At 42.2% G+C, this 22,056-nt stretch overlaps 1 long non-coding RNA gene across 1 annotated transcript in view; it reads right to left on the reverse strand.

The window, feature by feature from the left end:
- LOC142290707 (uncharacterized) overlaps positions 1-18,496 on the reverse strand; it is a 497,599-nt gene extending 479,103 nt beyond the window's left edge. The window contains exon 1 of the long non-coding RNA XR_012750366.1: positions 18,182-18,496. This is a non-coding gene — a long non-coding RNA (uncharacterized LOC142290707). The remainder of the gene's footprint in view (positions 1-18,181) is intronic.
- Positions 18,497-22,056: the final 3,560 nt, after the last annotated feature.

Raw genomic sequence — 22,056 nt, forward strand, 5'->3', positions numbered from 1 at the left:
TAATTTAGTTTCTAAGGAAATCAATAAAGCTGTAAAATACATCTTCAAATATTCTAAAATACGCTTTTATGATTACGTAAGTGAAATACGTTTAAGACTGTAGGATTTTAAAGATATTGGGAAATTGTGACACAGTGTTTGGCTCCAAACTCGCCAAGTGTCGTTGTGGCATCTGACGCTGTTCACACTGCAGAATCTGACACCTCATAATGCCTCTTTTGGTGCTTCTGAGTAACACAAACAGGCTTAGGTGTCAACCAGCTGTGTTCTCATTAGTAAGTTAATTTCTGCAAGGGTGCTGGTTGCCTCTTGGATCACAGGTTGTGGGAGACCTATCACAGTCACTGCCCCCCTTTTTAAGATGATGGAGCCTGTCTTGCCAACTATAGCTTTTGCTAAACTGGTTTGTATCCAGTTTTAAACAATTCCTGCTGGTGGAGTTCTCCTATTGTCTTATTGTTTCTTCCCTGCTCTTCTTTTCCTCCTAAGCTCTTTTGGTCTTATTCCTCTGTTTGTGTGGTCTGTGAGATAGAGATTTTGTTTCCCCTGTTTGTCGATTTTTGGTCGCTTTATCACTCCTGCCTCGGCTTTCCCGAGGGGTTGGGGGAGGGAGTATAAGATCAGGGCTGGTCAGGAGCAAGGCAAGGAATGCGGCCCAGATATGCTCATCATCAGAGGCAACTCTGGGATTAGGGACAGCTAGGGTCCCCAACACTCAGGGCCAGTCAAGGAGCCTTGCTCCCCTGCTCTCCACTTACACCATTACAGAAAGGAAGTCAAATGGGACGCCAATGAAAAACGAAGTAGCTAACTTCTACTAATAGAAATCAATTGAAATCAATAAAATTGGAAGTCTGGAATAGAACATACATGTCAGGCTGCCACTAGGGGGAGCTAGAGCCCTGCAGGGAAAGACACTACACGGAGCTGAATAAGCAAGGAGGTGGACACACAGTGTGTGCTGGTGCAGTGCCTCGCAGCATCAGCCAAAAAGCAGAAGCCACGGGGCGTGTGGAGAATGGTCGAGCAGGCCAGGTCGGGAGAGAACAGTACGGGGAGAAGGAAGACCGGAGGAATGAGCAGAGGCGGGGTCAAGATCAGGCCGAGGTCAGTACCAGAGGAAGCAACCGAGTGGTATGGTAGGAGAAGGGGGAACAACTGGGGCTATTGTGGGAAGGAAGGTGGTGGGACAGAGTAATGGAGGAACGACTAGGGGACGGAACACAGACAGAGAACGAGGGAACAGAGAGGGGATGGATCAGGATCACACTTACAGGGATCAGAAATCACAGGCAAAGCAGCACTAAGCTTATAACCGTCGCTGGTTTACCGGAGATGACAGTATTTAAGGCATCCAAGCTCCAAAAGTGAGGCCCGAGAGAAGGCTCCGCCCCCTAGCCATGTTGACGGGGAGGCGAAACCATGATAATACATTTCTTAAAACTATGGAAAATAAATTTTTAAGAATACATTAGTGACATAAGTTTAAGACTATAGAATATTTAAAATAAAATATAATGAGAAGTGTAGTTCAATGTGACATCAATGAGAAAGAAAATAGCTAACTTCCCTTCTACATGGAGTACACTAGTTATCAATACAGTCTGATATGATATATTTCTGCAAATTTGTATACTAACTTTTATATAATTAATTGGTTAAATTAGTTCTAAATATCACAACTCGCATGGAATACTGGGAAGCGTAATGTGATCGTGAAGAAAGTAAGGAAGTAGCTAACTTTCCTTCTACTTGGAATAGTATAGTTATCAATACAGCCTGAGAATTAAGATATATTTTTGCAAATTTTTCTGAATTTTTATATAATTAATTGGTTAAATTGGTTCTAAATATCACAATTGTCATGGAATACTGGAAAGTGTAGTTTAATAGTGAGGAAAGTAAGGAAGTAGCTAACTTCCCTTCTCCTTTGAATACAATAGTTATCAATATAGCCTGAGCTATAAGATATGTTTTTGCAACTTTTTCAGAACTTTTATATAATTAATTAGTTAAATTAGTTCTAAATATCATAATTGTCATGGAATATAGGGAAGTTTAGTTTGATAGTGAGGAAAGTAAAGAAGTAGCTAACTTTTCTTCCTTTTTATGTTTCAAAATAAATTGGATGTCAAATACACATCTGGAAATACTTGACGTAGAATTGATAACTGACACAGTATCACAATATCAGGTTCTTCAAGTAATGTTTGAAGAAGTGTAGTTCGATGCAGACGTCAGAGGGTGAGGAGGAAGTAGCTAACTTCTCTTCCTCATTATGTCTCAAAAGAAATAAATTGAATGTTAAATAAATATCTTGAAATACTTGATGCAGAATTGATACATGAAATAATTTAACAATATCAGGTTCTTCAAGTAATGTTTGAGCAAGTGTAGTTCGATGTAGATGTCAAAGGACGAGGGAGGAAGTAGCTAACTTCTCTTGCTTATTATGTTTGAAAACAAATAAATTGGATGTCAATAAATTTATGGAAATATTTGAAGTAGAATTGGTATATGAAACAATATCACAATTTTAGGTTCTTCAAGGTTAGGTTTGAGCAAGATTAGTTCAATGTAGATGTCAGAGGGGGAGCAAGGAAGTAGCTAACTTCTCTTCCTTATTACATTTCAAAAGAAATAAACTGGATGTCAAATAAATGTCTGGAAATACTTGACGTAGATTTGGTATATGAAACAATATCACAATATCAGGTTCTTCAAGTAATGCTTGAGATAGTGTAGTTCGATGTAGACGTCAGAGGGAGGAAGTAGCTAACTTCTCTTTGTTATTATGTTTCAAAATAAATAAATTGGATATCAAATAAATATCTTGAAATACTTGATGTAGAATTAATGCATGAAACAGTATCACAATATTAGTTTCTTCAAGTAATGTTTGAATAAGTGTAGTTCAATGTAGTCATCAGAGGGAGAGGAGGAAGTAGTTAACTTCTCTTCCTTATATTTCAAAAGAAATAAAGTGGATGTCAAATAAATATCTTGGAATACTTGATGTAGAATTGATATATTAAATAATTTAACAATATCAGGTTCTTCAAGTAATGTTTGAGCAAGTGTAGTTCAATGTAGACATCAGGGAGAGAGGGAGGAAGTAGCTAACTTCTTTTCCTTATTATGTTTCAAAAGAAATAAATTGGATGTGAAATAAATGTCTTGAAATACTTGATGTAGAATTGATACATGAAACAATATCATGATACCAGGTTCTTCAAGTAATGTTTGAATAAGTGCAGTTCAATGTAGACGTCAGAGGACGAGGGAGGAAGTAGTTAACTTCTTTTCCTACTGGTTATAAATAATTTCTTCAAATTTCTATGAATACTTGGTTGACAATATGTGAAATTGATGTAAGACTTTAGCATTTTCAGCAGAGCAAGTCGTGGAATAGCACAGCAAACATTGAAATGGTGCCATATTCCTCTGCTTGCCTGCAAACTCAAAGTCTACGCCGTGGCTCTTCCTCTCTGCTAATGAGATTGGGGCACGGCTGTAATATTAAAATTGTATTTTTATTATTTTCTTCTGGCAATGTAAAAAATCATATTTCTAAAGAAAATCCCCTTCCATTCAAAGCCTGAGTTGCTGAAAACACATTACATTGGGATCCACGAATATACCCAGAACACTGGCAAGTGGTGCATATTTTGCTGTCACCGTGCCCAGAAACGCCAATCTGTCAGTTCAAGGCAGAAGTGGAATATTTAAGCTTTTACTTAGGATCGCTTGGACTGACAGACCATACAAGCAGGCAGGTGACAATCAGCCTTAAAGGGACATTGATTTATTCGTTTCATCCGTGCTGTTATCTGCAGACTAGGAGGTACAGACATGGCTGCTTTTCCTACAGATCAATATGGGGAATTCTTAAATCCTTTGCTGTTATGAAGAATATGTTTACCCTGTTCTTCGAGGAAAAAATATAACCCTATTGATGCTGGTAGTAAAAAATGTCATGGTATTGATTTAATTGGGGTGGCATTGATTTGTGGTGAGCATTTCTGGTTTACGGCATGAGCCTGGATATAGGCAACCACGTGATCTAAGGTAAAGGTGAAGGGGAGATGAGTTGGGATAGGAGGATGTCGGTCTCACGTAAAGGTCTAGAGGTGATCTGTTAAGATAGGACACTTAATGGGTTCTAAAGTATAGGTCTAGAGCTAGAGGAGGTCCATTAGGACAGGCGAGTCTATATGGTGTAATGTCAAGGCCTACATGAAGTTGGTTGGGATAGTTGGGATAGGGAAGTCCATGTGGTCGAATGTAGAAGACTTGGGATAGGGATGAACATGTAGTCGAATGTAGAGGTCTAGACTATGTTAGTTAGAAGACAAGGGCCATTGTGGTCGAACATAAAAGTTTAGGATCGGATACTTAGGTTGGGAGAGTCCATGTGATCTACTGTAGAGGCGACAGGATCGGCATACCATGTCATCTAGTGGTGAAAAGATTGGTTGTAAGAAATTAGAATGGTATTGATTTAATTGGGGTGGTATTAATTTGTGGTGAGCATTTCTCGTTTAGGTCATTAGCTGGGATATAGCCACCTGTGTGATCTCACATAAATATGAAGGGGAGATCAGCTTGAATAGGGGAATATCGGTCTTATGTAGAGGTCTAGAGGTGGTCTGTTTAGATAGGACACTTAATGGGGTCTAAAGTATAGCTATAAAGCTAGTGGAGGTCCATTAGGATAGGTGAGTCTATATGGTGTAATGTCAAGGTCTACATAAAGTCAGTTGGGATAGGGAAGTCCATGTGGTCGAATGTAGAGGTCTTGGGAGAGGGAAGTCTTGTGGTCAAATGGAGAGGACTTGGTATAGAGAAGTCCATGTGGTCGAATGTAGAGGGCTTGGGATAGGAAAACCATGTGGTCGAATGTAGAGGTCTAGACTATGTTAGTTAGGAGACAAAGGTCGTTGTGATTGAACATAAAAGTTTTGGATTGGATACTTAGGTTGGGAGAGTCCATGTGGTCTAATGTAAAGGTGACAGGATCGGGATACAATGTCATCTAGTGGTGAAAAGGAAATTAATTACAATAGGGGGCTCATGTGGTCTAATATGGAGGTTAAGAGAAAATTAGAAAGGAAAGAGGAGTCCTTGTGGTCTAATGTAAAGGCCAGATGGAAATCAGTTATGATAGGATGGCCACATGGAATAACAAAGACGCTAAAAGGAGATCACTCAGGGTAGAAAGGGTATGTGGACTAACGTGTGGACTAATGTAAAAAGAGGAAATGGGTAGAGAGTTGGTGGCCACATATCTTAATGTAGAGGTTAAGCTGAAATCCGTTAGTGCAGCTAACGTAGAGGTCATTCGCAAATCCATTATAATAGAAGAAGCAACAAAGTAAAATGCAGAGGTTAAAAATAGATCAACTAAAATAAGGGATCCCATGTGCTCTACTGTAAAAGTGAAGAAGAGGTCTTTTAGGGTTGGAGGCCACATGGTTTAATATAGAGGTCATGAATAAATCAGTTAGAATAAAAGTTCCAAGTGGTTTAGTAGTGAAATCCATTGGGCGGGCTGCGATGTGAGGTATAATACAGAGACCAGTAGAAGACCTATTAGGAAAGAGAATGCCACATGGTGTAGAGACCTAATGTAGAACCATTACAATAGGAGGAGCCATGTAGTTTAATGGAGAGATCTAAAGGAGATTCATAAGGATGGGATAACTCATTTGGTCAAATGTAGAAGTCAAGAGATCAGAAAAGATGGGACTCTTAATGTCCAAATTAGAGGTCAAGCGGATATCATATTTAGGATGTGGCTGTTAATAGTGAGAATTTAATGCAGCCCTTACCGCCTTATGTTAGGATTGGGGATAATGTCTCCTTCTGCTCCAAGTCAGAGTGAAGAAGTTGAAAAAGGAACATGGCACTCCAGTCCCAGTGCATGGTGTTCACGTAGGATCCTGCCCCTTATGCCATGGTAAAAAGAACTTACAACTTTTTTCCAAATTGCAAATCAACTGTTTATTTATTGTTAGGCTGTCCAAAAACCTAATGTCTCACTCAGATTGTCTAAGACCTTTTTCAAACATTGGCGAAACTGATCCAAATGCAGAAGGCTTCTCTTCTAAATCCTGATTAACGTCCGTCATCCGATGTTTGAGAAACGTCTAAGACAATCTGAACGAAAAGTCTGTTTTTTGGACAACCTAAAAGTAAACAGTAGAACTATACATATATATTGTCATTTGGAAAAGAGTGCACAGTTCATGAAAAGTTTGGGCATTGAGTCTCACATTGCCTTGTGAGACTATGGATTTTAAACATAGTTGGTTTCTTTTGGTGCAGCAAGGGTTAATGACTCTTTCCTTGCTGGTAGTTCCTTGTTGCTCCAATCTCAGGTGCAAACGGCTTGTGACCACTCCCCTCCACTTTAAATACTCACATATTCCATCACCTGACGCCAGTTATAGAGATTCAGTCTGAACTTACCATCTTGAAGGATGGACGTTTCTTGTATCCTGTTGCCTGCAGATCTAGTGTCTGGCTGTAGCGTTTAAGTTGAAGTAAATCCTTTTTGTCTATGACCCCTTTCTGTGTACCTTCTCCTGTGTCGGACTATTGTATAAATGGAAATAAGAAAGCCTGCGACTGCGTTGAGAAACACGTGATGGTGTCTCCGCAGTGAATATGTTGATCTCCCTAAGGTCAACAATGCTTGCTTAAGTAGTCTTTACTAGGCATTGCCCCCACTAGCCAGATTCCTACTCCACACTGATGAGGGGCAAATACCCCGAAACGGCTGTCTGTGGATGGATACCATGTTTGGTATAGGTGGTCTCCTTGACTGGAGACTGCCCTTCCCGTGGTTGTTCCTTCCTGGTGAAAGACCTGGCTAGATTCCTGGCAGCGTTGAGAAACACGTGATGGTGTCTCCGCGGCTTTCTTATTTGCATACTTCCCAGGGGGCATTGCTCTAGAATCACTGCGTTGAGAAACACGTGATGGTGTCTCCGCAGTGGATATGTTGATCTCCCTAAGGTCAACAATGCTTGCTTAAGTAGTCTTTACTAGGCATTGCCCCCACTAGCCAGATTCCTACTCCACACTGATGAGGGGCAAATACCCCGAAACGGCTGTCTGTGGATGGATACCATGTTTGGTATAGGTGGTCTCCTTGACTGGAGACTGCCCTTCCCGTGGTTGTTCCTTCCCGGTGAAAGACCTGGCTAGTTTCCTGGCAGCGTTGAGAAACACGTGATGGTGTCTCCGCGGCTTTCTTATTTGCATACTTCCCAGGGGGCATTGCTCTAGAATCACTGCGTTGAGAAACACGTGATGGTGTCTCCGCAGTGGATATGTTGATCTCCCTAAGGTCAACAATGCTTGCTTAAGTAGTCTTTACTAGGCATTGCCCCCACTAGCCAGATTCCTACTCCACACTGATGAGGGGCAAATACCCCGAAACGGCTGTCTGTGGATGGATACCATGTTTGGTATAGGTGGTCTCCTTGACTGGAGACTGCCCTTCCCGTGGTTGTTCCTTCCCGGTGAAAGACCTGGCTAGTTTCCTGGCAGCGTTGAGAAACACATGATGGTGTCTCCGCGGCTTTCTTATTTGCATACTACCCAGGGGGCATTGCTCTAGAATCACTGCGTTGAGAAACACGTGATGGTGTCTCCGCAGTGGATATGTTGATCTCCCTAAGGTCAACAATGCTTGCTTAAGTAGTCTTTACTAGGCATTGCCTCCACTAGCCAGATTCCTACTTCACACTGATGAGGGGCAAATATCCCGAAACGGCTGTCTGTGGATGGATACCATGTTTGGTATAGGTGGTCTCCTTGACTGGAGACTGCCCTTCCCGTGGTTGTTCCTTCCCGGTGAAAGACCTGGCTAGTTTCCTGGCAGCGTTGAGAAACACGTGATGGTGTCTCCGCGGCTTTCTTATTTGCATACTTCCCAGGGGGCATTGCTCTAGAATCACTGCGTTGAGAAACACGTGATGGTGTCTCCGCAGTGGATATGTTGATCTCCCTAACGTCAACAATGCTTGCTTAAGTAGTCTTTACTAGGCATTGCTCCCACTAGCCAGATTCCTACTCCACACTGATGAGGGGCAAATACCCCGAAACGGCTGTCTGTGGATGGATACCATGTTTTGTATAGGTGGTCTCCTTGACTGGAGACTGCCCTTCCCGTGGTTGTTCCTTCCCGGTGAAAGACCTGGCTAGTTTCCTGGCAGCGTTGAGAAACACGTGATGGTGTCTCCGCGGCTTTCTTATTTGCATACTTCCCAGGGGGCATTGCTCTAGAATCACTGTGTTGAAAAACACGTGATGGTGTCTCTGCAGTGGATATGTTGATCTCCCTAAGGTCAACAATGCTTGCTTATTGTATAAATGTAGTCTAGTGCACTCACTGGCCTTCGCACTAGCCAGGGTGAGTGAAGGGACAGGAGGGGACTAGGGACACAACGGAAAGCTTGTTGTAGCTGCTTGGAGTCCTATGGCCTGCAGCCCTGGTGTCTGGCTACAGCGTTTAAGTTGAAGTATATACTTTTTGCCTATGACCCCTGTCTGTCTACCTTCCCCAGTGTTGGACTATTGTATAGGTGTAGTCTAGTGCACTCACCAGCCTTTGCACTAGCCAGGGTGAGTGGAGGGACAGATAGGGACTAGGGACACAACGGGAAGCGTCTTGTAGCTGCTTGGAGTCCTATGGCCTGCAGCCCTGGTATCTGGCTACAGCGTTTAAGTTGAAGTATATACTTTTTGTCTAGGACCCCTGTTTGTCTACCTTCCCTTGTATCAGATTATTGTATAGGTGTACTCTAGTACACCCACCGGCCTTTGAACTAGCCAGGGTGAGTGGAGGGACAGATAGGGACTAGGGACATGACGGGAAGCTTGTTGTAGCTGCTTGGAGTCCTATTGCCTGCAGTCCCGGTGTCTGGCTGCAGCGTTTACGTTGCAGTATATCCTTTTTGTCTAGGACCCCTGTTTGTCTACCTTCCCCTGTATTGGATTATTGTATAGGTTTAGTCTAGTGCACTCATCGGCCTTCACACTAGCCAGGGTGAGTGGAGCGACAGATAGGGATTAGGCACATGACGCCAAAGATTGGAAGGACACATGTTCTAACACGTGATGCCAGTTACAGAGATTCATTCCGAACTGACCACCTTGAAGGAAGGAAGCTTCTGGAAGCTGCTGGAGTCCTGTTGCCTGCAGCCCTGGTGTCTGGCTGCAGCACTTAAGTTGAAGCATATCCTTTTTGTCTATGACCCATGTTTGTCTACCCTCCCCTGTGTTGGATTATTGTATAGGTGTACTCTAGTACACCCACCGGTCTTTGAACTAGCCAGGGTGAGTGGAGGGACAGATAGGGACTAGGGACATGACGGGAAGCTTGTTGTAGCTGCTTGGAGTCCTATTGCCTGCAGTCCCGGTGTCTGGCTGCAGCGTTTACGTTGCAGTATATCCTTTTTGTCTAGGACCCCTGTTTGTCTACCTTCCCCTGTATCGGAATATTGTATAGGTGTTGTCTAGTGCACTCATTGGCCTTCACACTAGCCAGGGTGAGTGGAGGGACAGATAGGGATTAGGCACATGACGTCAAAGAGGGGAAGGACACATATTCTATCAAATGATGCTGGTGACAGAGATTCATTCCGAACTGATCACCTTGAAGGAAGGAAGCTTCTAGTAGCTGCTGGAGTAGTGTTGCCTGCAGCCCTGGTGTCTGGCTGCAGCACTTAAGTTGAAGCATATCCTTTCTGTCTATGACCCATGTCTGTCTACCTTCCCCTGTGTCGGATTATTGTATAAGTGTAGTCTAGTGCACTCATCAGCCTTCACACAAGCCAGGGTGAGTGGAAGGACAGATAGGGATTAGGCACATGACGCCAAAGAGGGGAAGGACACATATTCTACCATATGATGCTGGTGACAGAGATTAATTCCGAACTGACCACCTTGAAGGAAGGAAGCTTCTAGTAGCTACTGGAGTCGTGTTTCCTGCAGCCCTGGTGTCTGGCTGCAGTACTTAAGTTGAAGCATATCCTTTCTGTCTATGACCCATGTCTGTCTACATTCCCCTGTGTTGGATTATTGTATAGGTGTAGTCTAGTACACTCACCGGGTTCCGCACTAGCCAGGGTGAGTGGAGGGACAGATAGGGACTAGGGACACGACAGGAAGCTTGTTGTAGCTGCTGGGAGTCCTATTGTCTGCAGCCCTGGTGTCTGGCTGCAGCGTTTAATTTGAAATTATATCCTTTATGTCTAGGACCCCTGTCTGTCTACCTTCCCCTGTGTCGAACTATTGTATAGGCACTAGCCAGGTTGAGTGGAGGGACAGATAGGGATTAGATACGTGACGGCGACAAGGGGAAGGACTTGTATAGGGACATTAGAGGAGCTCAGGGTTCAGACACAGGGTAGTGTCAGGACGTGTCCCATCCTCTCCCTTCCCATCCCTGTTGTACCTCTGTATTGTGGTGTGCGCTGGACATCCCCTTGTCCGAGTGTGACATTTCTATGATCAGAAAATTCACCTAAGACTAAAATCGTTTTTTTTTTAGAGTGTTACCAATAAACAGGGTAATTACCCTCAAAAAACCTTCAAGAAATGAGTCTTTGACATGCAATCATCAGAAGAGAACACAGAATTTGAAACTAGAAATTACCCCATTTATCCTCAAAAGACTCTTTCCAATACATACACATCACTTACCCTGAAGAAACCCGATACCGGGCAATTACAGTAAGCCACGTCTTATATTCACATGTGTGTGTTTGTGTTTAGCATGGAGTTAAAGCGAGTGCTGTGTGACTAATGTTCTTATGTGCGGAGTACAATGCAGCCCACTGGAAGAGCGAGAGAAAAGCTGAAATAGCTAAATTACCTCGAGAAAATCTTATAGCACAAAACACTCCGTTTAGTGGAAGAAAAGACCTACAATCAATTTATCTTATAGATAGACTCGAAGAAATGACTTGTATTTTTTGCTACAATGTGCTTAGGGAGTTTCTAGAAACCCACAACCAAAATTCCCAAATTAAATTGTATATATTTTGCTGCAATATAAGGTGACGTCCATCAATGTCTATGAATAAGGGGACCCGAGATCAGGTTAGACAAGTCTCCTTTCCTACCGTAATTTCAGGTCTTCATTTCTTCAAGGTCACGGAAATAAAGGGAGGACTTAGGTTAGGTTCATCCATGTAGGTTCTGTAATTTATGGCAGTCTACGTTCCTGTATATTGAAAGATAGGTGTCCAACTTGCTCATGGGAGGATCCTTTGGTCTGCTAATTAGCATAAGTCAACGACCTACATATATTTCTGTCTAGGTTTCTAATCACTTCATGTCACCATCCTTGTAATTACTTTATACAAGACTTGTGGGCAATGAAACTCTACTGAAGCCTTCAAGAACATTGAGAGTGAAATTTCCGATTTGCTCATGGTAGGAGCCTTAGGTCTGCTAATTAGCATAAGTCAACGACCTACATATATTTCTGTCTAGGTTTCTAATCACTTGATGTCACCATCCTTGTAATTACTTTATACAAGACTTGTGGGAAATGAAACTCTACTGAAGCCTTCAGGAACATTGAGAGTGATATTTCCGATTTGCTCATGGGAGGATCCTTTGGTCTACTAATTAGCATATGTCAACGACCTACATATATTTCTGTCTAGGTTTCTAATCACTTCATGTCACCATCCTTGTAATTACTTTATACAAGACTTGTGGGCAATGAAACTCTACTGAAGCCTTCAAGAACATTGAGAGTGAAATTTCCGATTTGCTCATGGGAGGATCCTTTGGTCTACTAATTAGCATAAGTCAACAACCTACATATATTTCTGTCTAGGTTTATAATCACTTCATGTCACCATCCTTGTAATTACTTTATACAAGACTTGTAGGCAATGAAACGCTACTGAAGCCTTCAAGAACATTGAGAGTGAAATTTCCAATTTGCTCCTGGGAGGATCCTTTGGTCTACTAATTAGCATAAGTCAACGACCTACATATATTTCTGTCTAGGTTTCTAATCACTTGATGTCACCATCCTTGTAATTACTTTAGATAAGTCTCCTGGGAAATAAAACTCTACTGAAGCCTTCAAGGATATTGAGAGTGAAAGTTTTGATTTGCTCAAGGGAGGATCCTTTGTCATGCTAATTAGCATAAGTAATTGACCTATATATACTTCTATATATACTTCAAGTCAATGACTGTCACTTTTTTGCTTAGTTACTTTACAAGATCCCTGTGAGTAATAATGAAAGTCCACAGAAGCTTTCATGCATATTTAGAGTGAAGTATCATATTTGCTCATGGGAGGATCATTTGACATACTAATTATCATAATCCCTCCCATGCATATATCCCTATATATCTTTTTTCAGTGACTGTCACCTTTCTATAAAATACTTTGGCTATGGTATTAATGGAGTGGCCCACTACTAAGCATTAGTGTCCATAAATCTATGTGAAGCGCATAAAGAAGGCTTTTCTCAAATACCTTATATAGTCAATTGTGCCTCAGAGGGGCGCTATCACGGTCTGCTCATTCCCATCATGTGCCACCGGATCCATGACCTCTGAGATCCAGTGATTTCACGTCAACGTCCAGTTGACTTGACATCACTGAGGCCAGCCCCAGTCTCCGTTAGTGACTAGGCTGTGGGCGGAGCTTCACAGCTCGCCACAGCCCAGCATCACTCCTCCTTGCGGCGCTCTACAGCTAAGGGAAGAGCATGCAAGATACTGGGCTGTGACGAGCAGTGAAACTCCGACCATAGCCCAGTCATTCAGGGAGACTGGGGCCCGCCTCGGTGATGTCGAGTCAACTAGAAGTTCACATGACATCACCAGATCTCAGAGGTCACAGAGCCCGGTAAATCACATGATGGGGATGAGGAGACCACGATAGCATTGCTCAGAGGTACAGTTGACTGTACAAGGTATTTGAGTAAAGCCTTCTTTATGAGCTTTACAATGTGTGGCCACTATGCTGTGAAGAGGACCACCCCTTTAAAGGCTGAGATAACGAACAGAAGGGACTGTGACCAGCAGAGTAACTTGAGGCTCCTGGGTCATGATGCTTTAAAGGGACCCCAAACTACTTCCCATTTGCATGAGTGCCCCCTCATGGGGCAGAGGGGTCTTTTGTACATTGTCAAGACCAAAGAAACAACTTAGGCCTCTGGGCTGTGATGCAACATCTGTAACGGGAACTTGAACTACCAGTCATTTCTAGACATAGTGTCTTCTCAAAGAACAGAGGGGTCATTTTCACACCATTAATGTATAACTTCTAATTTCTTTCCTTAGGACCAACCCAAAAAAAAAAATAACCAAAACCAGGACTGACATCAAAAGATTTCCTAAGGAGCTATAAGAGAGGCAATCTATCATGAGCACTACGTTCTCGGTAACTGAATTCCCAGTTGACATTTGACTTTCGACGTCTTCCTTGTTTACTCTTGATGGCAATAAGCAAAGTTAGAAATGACGAGAAGCCCGATATGTCCACTGTGGTACAAGACAGAGCTAAGGCCTGGCATGAAATGGAGTAGAGATATGAGGAAGAGGCTTAATTATATTTTTAGGAGTCCCTTCCTTTCAATTATATTAGTACTGTGGGAAATGACCCCATTAGATATGGCCTTTTCCCTTATACATCTTTAGTTGGCTTCCAACCAACAATAGATAAATTTACTCCTATGGTCTAAGGTTTAAGTTGGACTTATGGACTCAAAATTGTTGGCAAGACCTGCTAAACGAGGTAGGATTAGCCAATAATCAGAAGTGCAATGGGAAAGAGTGGTGGCGAATGTTGGACATCTCGGAGATTTCAGACTTCACATGGACATTTCCCCATTGAAAATACAACACATACTATACACAAGGCCAAGTAGTCAGACGAACAAGTAAATGATACTGGCATCCTAGCTATATGTCTGCTCTTAGTCAGCTACTTTATAAAAAGTCACTAACTCAACATCTCCAAGAACGAGAAGCATAAGGTGATATCGACCATAGAAGTCCATATAAATCAGGCAGCATTTTCTCATTCTATCAAAGGTCACCCATCAAAAAGTATATTAAGTGAGTCATTCGTCACTCATCGTCAGCCAACAACTCAACGAACGGTCAAGAAAACTCAACACTCTTACGGAAGGACCCATCGTATATGTTGACTAATGGCACTTAAAAATTGGCAGGTAGGAGGACACCTTAACATACAGGCCTGTTATATATCGCGCATGTATAGATATCGCTTTACAGCTCAGTGAGTATAACAACTTATGAGAATTGCTAAAAATACGCACCGGATTTACGCCTGGAGATTTACAGCATTTGGTAAATTGGTGTTCCTGTAAGGCTAGGTGTGAGAGCGCTGACACAAATTAATACACTTCTATGAACACTTTAACAATAGTGTGATAGAAGTGATGGATCAATAGATATGACATAGATGGAGAAATGGATATTTCTACTCATTTATATAGTGATAGATAAAAAGAGGGATAGATAGATGGATAGAGGGATAGATAGATAGATAGATAGATAGATAGATAGATAGATAGATAGAGGGATAGATAGATAGAGGGATAGATAGATAGATAGAGGGATAGATAGAGGGATAGATAGATAGATAGATAGATAGATAGATAGATAGATAGATAGAGGGATAGATAGATAGATAGATAGAGGGATAGATAGAGGGATAGATAGATAAATAGATAGATAGATAGATAGATAGAGGGATAGATAGAGGGATAGATAGATAGATAGATAGATAGATAGATAGAGGGATAGATAGATAGATAGATAGAGGGATAGAGGATAGATAGATAGGTAGAGGGATGGATAGAGGGATGGATAGAGGGATGGATAGAGGGATGGATAGAGGGATGGATAGAGGGATAGAGAGATAGATAGAGGGATAGAGGATAGATAGATAGAGGGATAGATAGATAGATAGATGGATAGAGGGATATAGAGATAGAGGGATAGATGGATAGATGGATAGATAGATAGATAGATAGATAGAGGGATAGATAGATAAATAGATAGATAGAGGGATGGATAGAGGGATAGAGAGATAGATAGAGGGATAGAGGGATAGATAGAGGGATAGATAGAGGGATGGATAGAGGGATAGAGAGATAGATAGATAGATAGAGAGATAAATAGATAGATAGAGAGATAGATAGATAGATAGATAGATAGATAGATAGATAGATAGATAGATAGATAGATAGATAGATAGCCTTTCGACCTTTTCAGGCATTGTGGCCCCGGTGATGGCTTCCTCTGAAGCCACTCATAACTTTTTCATATCAGCTGTTCCCGATGGTAAGCACACATATGACACGTCTGTGTGTCCAGAGGATAAAGGGCTCTATTGTCCACTTATGATTTATTGGGGTCCATTGGGCACCAGGGCCTGGATATGACAGTTCATTTTTCGACTACATTAGCCTTGTACAGATTTAGTACTGACTTGTGAAAAATGGTGGTTTTTATAGGGACCTTGTTATTATCTTGAACATTTAACCTCTTTCTTATCTAGAATAGTTAATACCAAAAAATGTTATATCATATTCAGTTACATGATGGATGGGAAAAAACAGACATTTTTTGTAGCTGTTCCTTTAAAATCCTCCCGATCTTCATTGACCTACAATACAGAACCTCCCTGAACCAGGTTCTGAAAGCCAATCAGCTTCATTCTAGAACCTTAGTGACTTCCTGTTCTACAAATATTTGTAAAATTGATACATTCCTTAAAGGTATACACGCCTTACAAATAGACTTCAATGAACAGAAGCCTTCGTATGGAGGTCACTCTCCAGGGTCTCATCTAGGATTCATACAGTAGCCAACATTTAAAGCTTGAAGACCCCTTTAACAAGCGATCTGCCCTTCAACAAGGCTTGACATTCCCGATGACACGCCTCTGCTCTACGTAGTAGAAGCACATGTGTAATCAAGGTTATCCATGGATGGTCCAGCACCGAGGGCAAAACCTCAACGCTTGTTTCTATAGTATGTTCCATAATGTAAAGCTTGAAGTCTGGATATTAACGCTGAGTATTCAGTAATCACTACACACCAACCACCCATCGAGAAAGGATTCGGTATCTCCTGCCGCTATTCCTGCCAGCAGCCGTAGGTTCCTTGGGTTTGTGGAAATGAAATATGTTAATAGAGGTGAGAGATAGAAGCAAATCCAAGAATTAGCAGAACTCCGGTGCAAACCAATGAAGCTTTACCGTCCCTGACATCCCGGTCCGATAGGTCCCTGTCTCCATCACCACCGAATAAAAGAGGATGTTGCATAATATACTTTACGATAGGCTGTAACAATCCTTTAGGCTTATCTCAGCCTGACAGCAAGAAACAGAATGTACCCCCCCACCCTCTATACACACACACCCCAACCCCCCCGCAATACAAGTCTGATATCTCAAGGTGATCATGGGGTTAAAAAAAACCACGTCTAGATGCTACAGGCAATTTCAAGCAAAATCCTCTCATGCGGCATGTGAGAAGACGAAGAAATAAATTAATAACAAAATAGTCGTAGTAACCGGCACACAACGGGAGGGACGGAATATGTCTGAAAAAATATAAAAAATAATGACCTTCATCGTCAGTTAGAGGCAACATAATACAATGATTATTTAGAAAAAAAAAATAAAAAATAAATAATAATAGTATAAAAAATAATGTCTTGCATTGTCAATTAGAGGAAACAATACAATGATTATTAAAAAAAAAAAATAAATAATAATAATATAAAAAATAGTGACCTGCATCGTCAGTTAGAGGAAACATAGTACAATAATTATTAAAAAAAAAGGCAAAAAAATATAAAAAAAAATAACCTTTATCGTCTGTTAGAAGAATTATAATACATTGATTATTAAAAAAATAAAAAATAAAAAAAAATATAAAAAATAATGACCTTCATCATCAGTTAGAAGAAACATAATACAATTATTATTAAAAAATAAAAGAAAAAAAAAAATATTAAAAAATCAGCATCAGAGGATAAGGCTCAAAGGACACACAACACATCTAAGAAAAAATTTAAAAAAAGTATTCCGTAATCGTCAGTATCAAGATATATAAAAATTGCAATAATTATCATAGAATAACAATGCATATAAAACTATGGCTATTATAAAAAAAATGCAGTAATCATCATAAAAAGAAAAAAATACAATGGGCAAAAAAAAAAAATATAAAAGAAATCTAATAATAATCATAGTATAAAGAGAAGAGATACAAACAAGACATATGATAATAATCATAAAAGTGATAAAATGACAATAAAAATACACTAATAATCAACATAAAAAAACATAAAAAATGAAATGATCATCATAGAAAATAATAATAATAATAATAATAATCCAGAAAGTGGACTTTGAGAAGTCGTGGACTATTACGAGGTCATCCTAAACATTCACAGTAATAGACCGACCCCTTATGGGACCATGCCTGCCCCCTATGGGGGTGAGGGTGAACATTGGTCACCACTGAATAAGTGAAACCTATGGATGACCAGGGCCTGTAATGATTCCCAATCCAGCAACTTTTCCTTGGCAAGGCGTTGGTTAACAATCTTTCCCAACTCCGGTACATAAACATTATTTGCGTATCCCATTTACGACCAGCTCTCCGGTCTCCGCTGCCTTTCGACTACATTTTTGCCCATGGGTCTACATACACCCCCACCCCCCAATCCTCACCTTGGGTACAACCCAATATGGGTAGCCATCATTTTTTTTTCACCGTAAAATGCAACCTCTAAATTGTATCACTCCATGGGACACTGGAAAAAGAAATGACCCTCCTTGTCTTTCAAGACCTGTACAAGCCTCAAGAGCAGCGCTCATCCAGCCGTAGACAGTCAAGGAGAAATCATTGAGGTTTTTGAAATCCCACCAGACGAAGGTTTGGGTTTTTTTTCCAAAATGCCCGACTCAGCCCCGTCTGAGCAATGGGTAACGTGAGTCTCTGGTAAGAAGTCTCCGTACAGTGATGCAGTGCACCGCCACAGCGGAGAGGAGACGGGGAGGCTGCTGGAAGGGAAGGACACCATTCAGACAGGGGTTCGAATCCCCTCTAGGATGGATGGGGTTGACTTGCAGCAGTCGCTTACCATTCTGCAGGCTTCTCCGGTAGGCTCAGACGCCGCTCTCGAATCCACCACCGGACAAGTAGAATAAACCCTTCTCTGCAGCGCTGTCCTGGTTTTCCTGGTAGGTTTTCCTGGTAGGATGCTGCTCAGGGCTTCCTCGCAGCACAGCTCAGCAACCACAAGCCCAGCTCAGCAGCCACAAGCCCAGCTCAGCAGCCACAAGCCCAGCGCGCCCCCGGATCCCCCGCGTATTGGAGAATTTGGATGTTTTTTCTATTCTCCTTTGCAATGTCGCCTGATACAAACGGTAACATGTACATGGAGTAGAGGAGCAGACGCACATGAATGAGGAGAAGGGACCAATCCTGCAAATGCTCAGCCTTGACAATCACACATGCATTGAAAGCCAGGCAGTACCACTGAGGGATGGGAGGGGGAGCCGGGCTCTGTCTCCAGCTCACAGCCAGGCCCCGCTCGCCTTGCCTTAGTGGAAAACACCCACAGGTTGTTCGCTCCTTCTCTCTGGCATTTTGTCTTTTTACTATTTGCTGTATACTCCACATACAGTACATGCTGCTGCAGAGGACGGAGGAGGCTCGGGGCCGCCCGGGCAAGAAGAGCGCAGGGAAGTGTGCGGAACCAAGAGGAGGACAGACAGAAAAATAATAATAATAATAATAATAATAATAGTGGCTGATGCATGATCCATGAGACGGAAACAGCAACATCAACGATGGATGGGGAATATCTATCTATCTATCTATCTATTATCTATCCCTCTATCTATCTATTATCTATCTATCTATCTATCTATCTAACTATCTATCCCTCTATCTATCTATCTATCTAACTATCTATCCCTCTATCTATCTATCTATCTATCTATCTATCTATCTATCTATCCCTCTATCTATCTATCTATCCCTCTATCTATCTATCTATCCCTCTATCTATCTATCTATCTATCTATCTATCTATCTATCTATCCCTCTATCTATCTATCTATCTATCTATCCCTCTATCTATCTATCTATCTATCTATGCCTCTATCTATCTATCTATCTATTATCTATCTATCTATCCCTCCATCTATCTATCTATCTATCTATATATCTATCTATCTATCTATCTATCCATCTATCTATCCATCTATCTATCCCTCCATCCATCCGTATATCTATCTATCTATCTATCTATCTATCTATCTATCTATCTATCTATCTATCTATCTATCTGCAGTGCCTACAAGTAGTATTCAACCCCCTGCAGATTTAGCAGGTTTACACATTCGGAATTAACTTGGCATTGTGACATTTGGACTGTAGATCAGCCTGGAAGTGTGAAATGCACTGCAGCAAAAAAGAATGTTATTTCTTTTTTTATTTTTTTTTTTAAATTGTGAAAAGTTTATTCAGAGGGTCATTTATTATTCAACCCCTCAAACCACCAGAATTCTGTTTGGTTCCCCTAAAGTATTAAGAAGTATTTCAGGCACAAAGAACAATGAACTTCACATGTTTGGATTAATTATCTCTTTTTCCAGCCTTTTCTGACTAATTAAGACCCTCCCCAAACTTGTGAACAGCACTCATACTTGGTCAACATGGGAAAGACAAAGGAGCATTCCAAGGCCATCAGAGACAAGATCGTGGAGGGTCACAAGGCTGGCAAGGGGTACAAAACCCTTTCCAAGGAGTTGGGCCTACCTGTCTCCACTGTTGGGAGCATCATCCGGAAGTGGAAGGCTTATGGAACTACTGTTAGCCTTTCACGGCCTGGACAGCCTTTGAAAGTTTCCACCCGTGCCGAGGCCAGGCTCGTCTGAAGAGTCAAGGCTAACCCAAGGACAACAAGGAAGGAGCTCCGGGAAGATCTCATGGCAGTGGGGACATTGGTTTCAGTCAATACCATAAGTAACGTACTCCACCGCAATGGTCTCCGTTCCAGACGAGCCCGTAAGGTACCTTTACTTTCAAAGCGTCATGTCAAGGCTCGTCTACAGTTTGCTCATGATCACTTGGAGGACTCTGAGACAGACTGGTTCAAGGTTCTCTGGTCTGATGAGACCAAGATCGAGATCTTTGGTGCCAACCACACACGTGACGTTTGGAGACTGGATGGCACTGCATACGACCCCAAGAATACCATCCCTACAGTCAAGCATGGTGGTGGCAGCATCATGCTGTGGGGCTGTTTCTCAGCCAAGGGGCCTGGCCATCTGGTCCGCATCCATGGGAAGATGGATAGCTCGGCCTACCTGGAGATTTTGGCCAAGAACCTCCGCTCCTCCATCAAGGATCTTAAGATGGGTCGTCATTTCATCTTCCAACAAGACAACGACCCAAAGCACACAGCCAAGAAAACCAAGGCCTGGTTCAAGAGGAAAAAAATCAAGGTGTTGCAGTGGCCTGGTCAGTCTCCTGACCTTAACCCAATTGAAAACTTGTGGAAGGAGCTCAAGATTAAAGTCCACATGAGACACCCAAAGAACCTAGATAACTTGGAGAAGATCTGCATGGAGGAGTGGGCCAAGATAACTCCAGAGACCTGTGCCGGCCTGATCAGGTCTTATAAAAGACGATTATTAGCTGTAATTGCAAACAAGGGTTATTCCACAAAATATTAAACCTAGGGGTTGAATAATAATTGACCCACACTTTTATGTTGAAAATGTATTAAAATTTAACTGAGCAACATAACTTGTTGGTTTGTAAGATTTATGCATCTGTTAATAAATCCTGCTCTTGTTTGAAGTTTGCAGGCTCTAACTTATTTGCATCTTATCAAACCTGCTAAATCTGCAGGGGGTTGAATACTACTTGTAGGCACTGTATAACATCCAATCCCTCGCTCTCAAGGTCTTACAATTTACCCACTCCCCCTCTAGTGTATATCAACCAGGATCCGTTCCACTGACGGTATAACATCTAGCCCCATTGTGACCCCCTCATATATAACATCAGTTCCCTTCCCCTGATTTATAACCTCCAATGCCAGGGAGACCATCACTAAGCACAATGCCGAGCCATACATCACCAAGCACAATGCTGAGCCGTACAACACCAAGCACAATGCTGAGCCGTACATCACCAAGCACAATGCTGAGCCGTACATCTCCAAGCACAATACCGAGCCATACATCACCAAGCACAATGCTGAGCCGTACATCACCAAGCACAATGCTGAGCCGTACATCTCCAAGCACAATACCGAGCCATACATCACCAAGCACAATGCTGAGCCGTACATCACCAAGCAAAATGCCGAGCCATACATCACCAAGCACAATGCTGAGCCCTACATCACCAGGCACAATGCCGAGCCGTACATCACCAAGCACAATGCCGAGCCGTACATCACCAAGCACAATGCCGAGCCCTACATCACCAAGCACAATGCCGAGCCGTACATCACCAAGCACAATGCTGAGCCGTACACCACCAAGCACAATGCCGAGCCGTACATCACCAAGCACAATGCTGAGCCGTACATCACCAAGCACAATGCCGAGCCGTACATCACTAAGCACATTGCCGAGCCATACATCACCAAGCACAATACCGAGCCGTACATCACCAAGCACAATGCCGAGCCGTACATCACCAAGCACAATGCCAAGCCGTACATCACCAAGCACAATGCTGAGCCATACATCACCAAGCACAATGCTGAGCCGTACATCACCAAGCACAATGCAGAGCCGTACATCACCAAGCACAATGCCGAGCCGTACATCACTAAGCACATTGCCGAGCCATACATCACCAAGCACAATACCGAGCCGTACATCACCAAGCACAATGCCGAGCCGTACATCACCAAGCACAATGCCAAGCCGTACATCACCAAGCACAATGCCGAGCCATACATCTCCAAGCACAATGCCGAGCCATACA

The sequence above is a fragment of the Anomaloglossus baeobatrachus genome, chromosome 2, assembly GCF_048569485.1.
Source record: "Anomaloglossus baeobatrachus isolate aAnoBae1 chromosome 2, aAnoBae1.hap1, whole genome shotgun sequence".
NCBI classification, from domain to species: domain Eukaryota; kingdom Metazoa; phylum Chordata; class Amphibia; order Anura; family Aromobatidae; genus Anomaloglossus; species Anomaloglossus baeobatrachus.